General features: G+C 39.6%; 1 pseudogene; it reads left to right on the forward strand.

Moving 5' to 3' along the window:
- The first annotated feature begins 10 nt into the window (after nucleotides 1-10).
- On the forward strand, nucleotides 11-1,701 carry LOC121168723 (annotated as a pseudogene).
- Nucleotides 1,702-11,509: the final 9,808 nt, after the last annotated feature.

Below are 11,509 nucleotides of genomic sequence, written 5' to 3' on the forward strand. Positions count from 1 at the left end.
GGGACGCTTAATGCCGTCTTAGTGCGGGACAGCCTCCTTGTGTGTGAATACCAAAGGGCTCCAAATCATTACCCCTTCTCCCTGTTCTGTTTCGGCATTTGCTGTTCCTGTCTTACGTTTTGGCAGTCTAGTTTCTCATTTCATGCATCGCCAGTCTCGATTAAGAAGTTCTGTTTTGAGAACTCAGTTTTGAGTTTCCTGGGAAGCAGACTTTTTTGTTGCTGTTTGTCTGTTTAAGAGTATTTATTTATTTATTTACGTATATATGTATGTATTTTTAGAAAGGCAGATTTGCAAAGGGAAGGCAAGATTTAAAAAAAAAACAAAAAAAAAACTTCACTGTTTCAGTCCCCTCCTCAGATCTCCCATGTGGATGTAGGTTCGCAAGAACTAGGGGCATCGTCCGCAGATTCCCCAGGTTATTATCACAGACCTGCACGGGAAGTGGAACAGCCAGGATACAAACGGGTCTGTATAGGATGCCAGCCCTTGCAGGTAAAAGATTAGCCTGTTGAATAACTATCCAGTCCCGGAAGCAGACTCTTAAGGTAGACTTTGATATGAAGAAAAATTATTAGAAATAAGTTCCCATGGAGAGAGTTGCTCAAATTTTAATCACTGGCCTTAATTTTTTCAAACCTTTCTATTTCTCTATGTGATTTCATCCATTCTCTTGGCTTAAATTACTGACACTACCAGATATTGCTCTAATAATCTCATGGTGCCAGACACTGTTTACTGATACTAGGTCAGGGCCAGGTGTGGTGGCCTAGTGGCTAAAGTCCTCGCCTTGGAAGTGCCAGGATCCCATATGAGTGCCAGTTCTAATCCCGGTGGCCCCACTTCCCATCCAGCTCCCTGCTTGTGGCCTGGGAAGGCAGCCGAGGACAGCCCAAAGCTTTGGGACCCTGCACCCGCGTAGGAGACCTGGAGGAGGTTCCTGGCTCCTGGCTTCAGATCGGCATAGCATCGGCCGTTGTGCTCACTTGGGGAGTGAATCATAGGACAGAAGATCTTCCTCTCTGTCTCTCCTTCTCTCTGTACATCTGACTTTGCAATAAAAATTAAAAAAAAAATACTAGGTAGACCTGGAGCTCTGCATGCTGCAGCTGCCCTAGGGCGCACCTGCAGCTGCCCCGGCCATGGAGCCAAGCCCACAAGCTCTCACCTGGAGCCAGTGGCGGGAGACCTGGATGCAGATGTGGTGGTGCAGGGAGGGGCCCAGGGCTGGCAAGTGGCCCTGGCCACTGCCATGGCGGACAGCGGCCCCACTGGGTCGCAGTTTTGGCGGCTCCAGCTCCGGGGGCCTGGCAGCAGCAGCCCAAGGCCCAGCACGTACTTCCAGAGCCTCCCTGGGGTTGCGGACTATGGCCCAGGCAGAGCAAACAACAAGGGCCCTGGGAGGAGCCAAGGAAAGGTCAAGGTCAAGTACGACCATAAGGCCCTGGGGCTCAGCCTGGAGGAGTGGATCCTAGAGCAGCTCAAGTGCCTTTATGACTTCTGGGAAGAGGAAATCCCTGAGCTGAAGATCGAAATGGATGAGCTCCCAGACATGGAGAGTGAGGACCCCCCCCCCCCCCCCCCCCCCGCCAGGGTTAAAGAGTTGCTGTTTGTTACAAACCCACGGATGCTTTCATCTCTGGCCTGCTGGACAAGATCCGAGGCATGCAGAAGCTGAGCACACTCCAGAAGAAGTAAGGGTCCCTGAGCCTCGTGATGAACGATGGCTCCCACAGGACAATCACTGCCCCGGACCTCACTCGTAGCAACAGCAATACCCTGAGTTGAGGCTGGAGTGGAGTTTCCTGTCCCCCTGCCCCATGGGCCTCCTCCTGACCCCTCAGTTTTCTATTTTGAGTTTTTTTTTTTATTGTTATTAAGCTGATGGGACTTTTTGTGTGTTTATATTGATTCTGCGGTGCAGCCCTTCAGTCGAGTTAGGGTATGCCTTTGAAAAATAAACAAAAAAACAAAACAAAACAAAAATAAAAAGATGCTAGGTCATTTACTCGTAACAACTGAAAATCATGTGCATGTTAATAAAATGTCCAGAAAGGGTAAATAATTTTCCAGAGGTCATGTACCCTGTAAGTGTGGAGTCAGAGTTCAAGTACAGATTGTCTGAAGATTTCAACTTCTTGTGTTACGTTACTAATTGATTTAAATTAATGACCCCGATGCCTTTCTTTTTTTGCAATTGATACATTGATGTCCAAGTGAATTGTTGAGGACTCTTTTTGGAGATTTCAGGTGGATTTATTCAGGATGGAGCTCCAGCCCCCTGGCTTTGGCTCCACACTGACCACTGCAGTATTTTAGGGGATGAACCAGTGGAGATCTAGCTCTCTCTGTTTCTCATTCTCTGTTAATCTTCCCCTCAAGGACATTTTTCCAAATAGGAAAAGAATCTCCACTTCTAATCCAGCTTTTTCCTACTGTGCACGTTGGGCAGCAGCAGGTAATGTCTTGAGTAATTGCATCCCCATCACTCATATAAGAGGTTAATATAGAGTTCTTGGCTCCTGACTTGGGGTTGCTCTAGCCCCAGCTCTTGTGAGCCTATGAGGAGTGAATCAATGAATTTAAGATCTCTCTCTGCCTTCCAAATGAATGAGGAACAGGTTATTATTATTATTATTAATTATCTTGCATTATGTGACAGTTTCATAGGCTCTGGGATTCCCCCAACCCCTCCCGGCTCCCCCCCCCCGGGTGGATTCCTCCACCTTGCTGCAGTATTGTAGTTCAAATTCAGTCAAGATTCTTTCTTTGCAAACATATACCAAGCATAGAGTCCAGCATCTATTGTCCAGATAAGTTCAACGGTTTCTTGGGGATACCATCTCTGGTCTGAAGGCAGAGCTGGCAGAATATCATCCTGATCAATTGAAAGCCCCAAGACAACATCAACAACAATTTACAATATTATGGAATTAATTGACACGGTATTGAATAATCCATATGTTAAAACAATGAAAATGCAAATTCTTAACCACATCCTGTTACTACTTCATTGACATCTTAATTTTTGTTTATACACAGAACCAGCTGCTATACACCTTAAAGTGGCTATAGGGTACTATTCAGCTGTCTCGTGTCTATTTTCATTTTAGCATTTAGCTGCTTATTGTGTTGAAGCATAATTTTGCTCAACTTGGCAGATTTTAGGATAGTTTAAACTGAGTTATAAGTCTAACAAGTCATTTGTCAACAGTTGAGGTGCAGAACAATTTTAGGAGGGGTGTGCAGAGAAATCTTCAGTACCCTAGTGAGGGGTAACTAATCTTTGTGTTCTACCTAGAAAGGTATATGTGGATCCACGCTGACCATTTCCTGTCTGGTTCTAAGCTTTCCTTGTTGTTCTCTGTCTATCTATTCTAATTTTTTGGCGGGTGGGGGGCTCCAGAGCAACCCTGGTCATTGCAAGAGAGGGTGGGGATCCAAAGTTGAAACTAAGTAAGGACCAGAAAGAGCTCCTCTCCCTAGTCTCGAAGGAAGTTTACTGTTCTGTTTTGCAGACCGCTCAGGGCTCCTGGCTGTTGTTCCGATGGCCTTGGATCCTGCAAGGAAGGATTTGTACTTCTTGCATCCCATGTGGTAGATCGAAATGAGGGTGGGTTACCTCAGAATTCTCAGCCTCTGAAGACACTCCAATTCCACGTGGTCTTCTTGGCCGTTGGGATGTAGTCCTTGGTGCCCGTACTGATAGTCCTTGGTGAGGATCCAGGAGTCTCCAGGGTTGGGATACAAGGCTTCTCCTGTCCACCTGCTTCATCTGGGGTCTCCCCACCCCCCACCTGCTCTGTGTCAATATGACCTGTTAAGAGATTGTCAGGATCGCTCTTGATTCCCCCTCTATGTCTTTGTAGTTTTACTATTGTCTAATACTGATTCGAGTCTATTGTCTGTGAGTTACCTGTTATGTTCCCGATAGGTTATACTTAACGTGGAACAGGTTTTTTTAAATGTTTTATGGAAATGGATTTAAAAGTATGTTTTTGCCAAAAAAAGTTTAAAATCCATGCACATTTTTTCATTTTGCATTTTGTGTGAACTTTTTGAAGATCTTTCATAGTTACAAATCCTTTTGTTAAGTATGAAATCATGAAGAAAATCAAATGACTTAAATACATTTGTCAACAATAAGAATGCTAGTAGCCAATGGGCTATACATTCCAATAATTAAATATTCAAAAAAGCAAGAGAACTGAGAATTTACAGAAAATGGATAAATAAACAAACAAACACCAATGGAAACAATGCAATAAATCAAAAAAGTTATAACCTCACCTTTAACATGATGAAAAAGGGCTGGTGTCATGATACAAAGGACACAGAGAGAAAGAGTATGAATCTATGAATCCCTCACTTGTTGGCTTACTCCTTAAGCAGCTACAACAAACTGTGATTATTGCTAGTACTGAAATGGACATGGTGATTTCTTGCATATTTATTTCTTTTCCTCTAGATAGATACTCAGAAGTGGGATACATGGGTCAGGTGGTAGCAACATTTTTAGTTTTTTGAAAGTTCTCTGTGATTTTTCTTAGTCTGTCTTTTGTTGCACTCCTATCAACAGTGTTTAAGTACTCCCTTTTCTATATATTCTCATCGGTGTTTGTTCGGTTTTGACTTTGATAATAGCCATTCCAACTGGAGTCACATGGTATCTCAGTGTTGCTGGGGTCTGTGCAGTGGGTGTGGAGGACATGAAGGTGTGTGAACTGCTCCCCTGCAAGCAAGGTCGTGAGGAATTTTCCACTAATTGGCAGGGCCCAGCAAATGTCTCTACAACCTCCTCAAGGTAGTTCTACCTCCCCTTTGCATGGACACCTGACCACCCTACTGAGAATTCTGTAATCTATTTAGGCTTTTTTTTTTTTTTTTTTGCCGCTGTGGAGTTGGTTTTACCAGCAATGTGAGCCTAGAAGTTGATGTTGCTCATAACGTCTTGGCAAAAGGCCTTTCACAATTCATGCTGTCTCTGTCTCTGTCTCTGCTGCCACCATTGACCATCCTTGATCTATAGGTCCCTCCCTCTGTGAATTATTTCCTCCCTTAGCTGATTCAAAATTAAGTTGTAGAATGAAGATTGTGGTAGAAATGTGTTACTGATTGATATGCACCGTCTATTGAGAAGTCCCTTACCACAGGGTCAGGATGGATAACATTCTGCCTTAAGGTGAAACAAAAGGCAGCATTATCCTTGGAAACACCTACTTGACCATGTCTTAAAAAGGCTGTTCCAGAGCTTGTGACTGCTTCTATATAAATAAAAGGGATAGCTTTCTTGCTTTGTCCATTATGATCATGAAATCATAGTGGTCCGTTTATTTTCTCTTTATGCCTACTCTACACACCCTTCTGGAGTTCTGAACTCAGCTGGAGCTGGACTCCGGCACACGATGGTATAAATTTGCATTTCCCCAATGGCTAGTGATATTGAGCATTTTCATGTAATAGTTGGGCATTTTACATTTGTATTTTTGGAAGATAAATTGATATCCTTTTTCCGGTTCTTAAGTGAATTGGTTGTTATTTTATTGCTGATATTTTCAGTTGCTTATCTATATGCTGGATATTAATTCATTGTCAGATTAATAGCTTGCAAATAATTTATTCCACATGATCATTGTCTTTGCTCTGCTCTTGTGAAGAAGTCATTTAGTTAAATGTAACTTCACTTGTTTCTTGCTTTTCTTGTCTATGCTTTTGGTGTCTTAACCAGAAAAGCACTTCCTATGACAATAATTTGAATCATGCCCACAATATTTTCTTGTAATATCTTCACAGTTTTAAGTCCTACATTTAGATATTTGGTACATTTCAAGTTAATTTTTGCATAGGCTGAAGGTGGGAGTGTGTCACTTTAACAAGCAAGTGCATGCAGACATGACGTTTCGCAGCATAACTTACTGATGAGAATATCTCTTATTCAGGAAATATAGTTAGCTCCAAAGTTAAGTTGATCATAAATTAATTTTGGATTAATCTAGGAGTTCTATTCTGTTCCATGTTGTATATTTCTGTTTAATGACAGTGCCATACTGTTTTGGTTATAATAGCTCTAAAGTATGCGCTGAAATTAAAAATAATGATACCTCTAGCTTTGTTATTTTTGTTCAAGATTTCTTTGAATGGTAATAGTCTTTGGTGTTTCTATATGCATTTTAGGCTTGTTTTATTTGATTTTGTGAAGAATGCTCTTAGTATTTTTATGTGAATTGCAATGAATTAATAAGTCACTTTGGGTAATATAAACATTTTAGCAACCTTATTTCTTTCCATTTTTGAACACAGGAGGTCTTTCTATCTTTCTCCCTTGGTCAATTTCTTTTGTTATAAAACAAGGGCTTATTTATTTGAAGGTCAGAGTGACAGACAAAGAGAGATCTTTCATCCACTGGTTCACTCCCCAAATGGCTACAATAGTCAGGGATGAGTCTCATGGAAGTCAGGACCCTGGGAATATATTTGGATCTCAAACCTGGGTGTCAGAGTCCGAAGTACTGGTTCATCTTCTGTTGCTTTACCAGGGACATTAGCAAGTAGATGGGTGAGAGGCACAGGAGCTAGGACTCAAATTGGCACTTTAGTGAGGAATGCTAATATTGTGGGCATCCACCACATTGTTGCACAACAAAGCCAGCCAGACTATATTGATTAATTTCTTTCAGAAGCATTTTGTAATTTTTCTTACATTGCTATTTTACGTGTTTGGTTAAATTTATTCCAAGAGTTTTATTTGTAGTTTTGCATTTAAAATTGCTCTTATAACTTATTTCTAAGCAATTTTGTTATTGGTGTCCAAAAAATTGTTGATTTTGTATTGGCTTTGTGGACAGAAATTTCGCTTGATTCATTTATAAATCATTATGATCTCTTGAAGGAATCTCATTTCTTTATACAGACATGTCATTTACAAACAGATACGTTGTGACTTCTTCTTTCCCTGTTTACCTGCCTGTATTTTTAATTTTTCATATACTTATATTTACTTTTATGAGAACTATCTGTTTAGCTCCCTTTGCCAATTTTTAACTGAATTTATTTCATAAAAGTACATTAAAGTTATGTGAAATATAAAAACACAAAAGATGTTGAGATTGTTGATCTCCTGATATATTCAGGGTACAAATCCTTTATCAGATAAGTAATTACAAATGTTTTCAGCAATTCTATTTTCTTCACTCCTCTGTTGTTTCCTTTGCCATCTCTCTTATTTTGCCTTTGCTGCCATGCTATTGGAATCTTATCCAAGAAATCATTGCTTACAAAAAATTTTTTGAAAAATTCCCCTGTGTTTTCTTCTCATAATTTTATAGTTTCAGGTATTCTGTTCACCTACTTGATCCATCTTGAATAGATTTTTGAATATGTCAAAAAATCTAATATTCTTCTATATATGTGTGTCCAATTTTGCCAGAACCATTAACTGAAAATACTATTCTTTCTTCAATTTGTGTTCTTAGATTCTCTTTCAAAAAATCAGTTGACTCTATGTACATGGATTAATTTCTGAGCTTTATATAATGTCTATCTGAGTATCAATTTCTGTACCAATACCATGCTGTTTTAGTTACTACAGCTTTGTAAGAGGCTTTGAAATCAGTTATTATGTTGCTGCTAGGTTGATTTTTTCCCATCACATTTTTTTGGTCATTTTGGTTCTTTTGTGATTTCCTGTGAATTTTAGGCTCATTTTCTTTAATTCTGTAAAGAATGTCACTGTTTTCTTTTCTATGGGGATTGCATAGACTATACAGATTGCATCAGGTGGTATAGATTGAAAATGTATCACTTTTTCATTTGACTACTATTTATTACTCCTTGCCTATTTTACGGTTGGGTTATGATCTTTTGTTTATTTATTTTTTTAACTTTCTCTTTAGTGGAGCCAATAAGCCTTTGACTATAATGTAATTTAAAATATATAATCTCTAAAGCATAATAAATGAAATAATAATACTTCTAATTCAATAACAAGGAATGCCATTCCATTTTTTATGTATGTGGTTATTTATTTTTGCTTGGTTTTTCTTAGAATTTTCACTTTATATATCATTCGCTTTTTAATTAAATTTATTCCTAGATATTTAATTTTTTGTAGCTACTGTGAGTCATATTCCTTCTATTCAGAATTTGCTGAATTTTTATCATGAAGATATGTTTAATTTTACCATATGCTTTTTCTGTATTTATTAAACTTGATTTTTTGTTCATTCTGCTGATGTGATTGCTAATGATTATTGACTTTCAAAATATTGAACCACCTCTGTATTCCTGAGATAAATGCCTCTTGATTATGACATGTGGTCTGCTTAGTATAGTGTTGCATTCAGTGTATTTTATTTTGTTGAGATTTTTTTGCATCTGTATTTAGCAAGGATACTGCTCTGTAATTTTCATTACATATGGTGACTGTTTAGGTTTAATATCAGAGTAATTCTGGACTTGTAAAACCAGGATTAATAGAATTCTATTATTTTCAATATTTTAGAAATAATTTTTAAAGTATCAGAGGTGATTGTACCTTAAATATTTTGTATAATTCAGTTTTAAAGGCATCAGGCCCTAATTTTTCTTTCATGGGAGAGGATTACTTAGCGTTTCAATCCTCTTCCTTCTGTGTATCTGTTTATAGTTTCCTTATCTTACTGATTTAGTCTTTTTTGATTTTTTTGTTTTTGCATTTTTAGTATATAAATTTTATTATTGATAATTTTTACATATAAGATTAGGGTGCAGAGTTAAAGGCTAGAGGAAAGTAAGTGAGACCATTGTTTTGACATTCTCTTGTTTCCTTTCTGTATCTAGGGGGAAGGGAGAAGCCACATCCAGACTCCCAACCATCCCTGAGTCCCCGGTATGAGGCATGCTTCGAGGTTCCTGCTTAAGTGGTTTTGATAGTTCAGCAGTTCTGTATTGCTGCCAATCTTGCCACTCCAATCACGATGAAAATCTCCAGAATTCAATGGCTGACGTAGTCCACCTTAGAGTCTCCGTTTGCCCAGGTATTCACTGCCAACTCTTTGCTTGGGTTGTTGATCGATTTGTTCTGTCCTCTGTCTTCTGTTATGGTACCAGGTGTCCTCTGAAGGCTCCAGTGTATAGCCATATCATCTATGTGTATCTGAATATGCTGTCCACTGCTTCCTCTAAGAAACTGAGGAGGCCCAGCTCTGATCATACCCCATGATCATATCATGGAACCTGCAATGTCCTCCATGGTTGGAGTTCTGAGTCTAGTGGTGCAGTTGTGGGTATTACCAAAGAAACTTCATGTGAGGTAATCCCAGACCTGATTTTTGTGTGTGCATGCCAGTACAGGGTTTGGCACAGTGCATTGCCCGAATCAGCCTATGCACACACTGTTAGCTGAAATTGCTGGGTCAGTTGTCTCCTCTCCAGCCCTGTCTTCTATGCAAATTATTGTGTGTTGCAGTCCAGCCCACTCCTGCCCACCACATACTCAGCACCTGTAAACCAGTGGGATCTAAAGCCTAGTCAGAGTGATCCATATAACCCCACCAGGCCAGCCTCCTGCCCTGGTTCTCATGCTTTCTAGTATGTACAACAGACTAATTTTGTCTGTCCCACATCCCACATTCAACTCTTATACATGTCAATTGGCATTGAAGCCTAGTTCAATCCAACCTGCCCCATATCCAGCCCACACATGTGTTGGCAGGTGCCACTCTCTGTCTAGCCATGCCTGTCCCCGTCCTGGTTCTCATTCTCACCAGTTGGAATGGCAACCCAAAAGGGAGGTGCCCACTATTTCCCTACTGGGCCCACTCCCACTCCCAGATCTTGCACTCTCTAGGTGATACTGCAGTTTAGCTTGACGGAGATTCCCCCATGCCAGCATCTGCCAGATGATGCTGTGGCAAAGCCCAACCAACCCTCACCCCCTGGCTTATGCATGTACCAGTAGATACAGACCACCCAGCTGGCTTTTCCCTGATCCAGCTCACATGCAGGCCAACAGGTATTATAGCCCTGCCTGGCCTTGTTTGCCCCCTACTGTAACTCATGCTCTACAGTGAGAATAGTGGCCCAGAAGGGAAACTCCCTGCAGCCTCCCCCCCATTAGTTTTGCCCACTCTCCCCCAGGTGGTAGTTTTATCAACTATGCCACAATGCCTGCCCCTCTATCATCCTATTTCTTTAGCATAGGCACTCATAATTATAAGCTTTAATCCTGATATTGTTTTTTCTGTATCCCACAGATTTTTTATGATGTATTTTCACTGTTATTTATGTGAAAAAAAGTATGCATTTTTTTCCTAATGATACACTGGTCATTCAGTAGCATGTTATCCAATTTCCATTAGTTTTAAAATTCTCTATCATTATGTGTTTTATCAATATTATTCTTTTGTGGTCTGAGAAGACACATGATAGGACATAAGTTGTTAAATTTTTACTGAGACTTTATCTGGGGTCATACATATAATCTTCACTGGAAAATGTCTAGGTGGTACACAAACAAATGCCTCCAAGTGAATACTGCAACAGAGAAATCCTATTTTAGAATATGTGCAATGACAAAAAATAAGGAAAATTCTTGGGTAAAGTATTTAAGCTAGCTAACATTTGGAAAGGACAATGGTAATTAACTGCAGTTTGTTAGAGAAAGGCATGTAAAGGACGGGAACTACCTAAACAATGGGCATAGAAGTATTTATTTTTTAGATTTTATTTATTTTTATTAGAAAGGCGGATATATAGAGAGAAGGAGAGACAGAGAGGAGGATCTTCCATCTGATGGTTCACTCCAAGTGGCCGCAACGACTGGAGCTGAGCTGATCCGAAGCCAGGAGCCAGGAGCTATTCTGGGTTTTCCACATGGTGCAGGGTCCTTACATCTGAAGAAACCAGCAAAGCAATCTCAAGATCAGAAGACTGAATCAAAAAACATAACCCATCTATCTGCTGCTTACAGAAGATACATCTCACCAACAAAGATAAAAGAAAACTGAAAGTGAAAGGATGGAAAAAAAACTCCAAGTAAATGGTAAGGAAAAACGTGCAGGTGTAGCCATTCTATACATCAGATGATACAGATTTTGATGTGAAAACATTAAAAGAGATGAAGAATGACACCACATAGTAATCAAAAGATCCATTGAGCAAAATCACTATAATAAATAAATAAATGTATATTTATTTATTATTTATTCATACCAGTTGCTAAGGCATCTAGCTATGTGAAATAAATATTAATGGACTTAAGGGGAGAAATAGATTCCAATACAATAATAGTGGGGGACCTTAATACCATATTAACATCAATGGACAGACAGACGAGATTGAAACTCAGCAAAGAAACAACAGAACTCACCCAAACTCTAGAGCTTAGTTGATATCTACTAAACCTTTCATCCTGCAAATAGAGAATGCACTTTGTTTTTCATCAGTACATGGGACCATCTCCAGAACTGGCCATGTTAAAAGCCACAAAACAAGCCTCAGGAAATTTTTTTTAAAAAAATTGAAATTATAC

Source organism: Ochotona curzoniae, unplaced genomic scaffold (assembly GCF_017591425.1).
Source record: "Ochotona curzoniae isolate NIBS_2020 unplaced genomic scaffold, NIBS_Ocur_1.0 scaffold_1037, whole genome shotgun sequence".
Lineage (NCBI taxonomy): Eukaryota > Metazoa > Chordata > Mammalia > Lagomorpha > Ochotonidae > Ochotona > Ochotona curzoniae.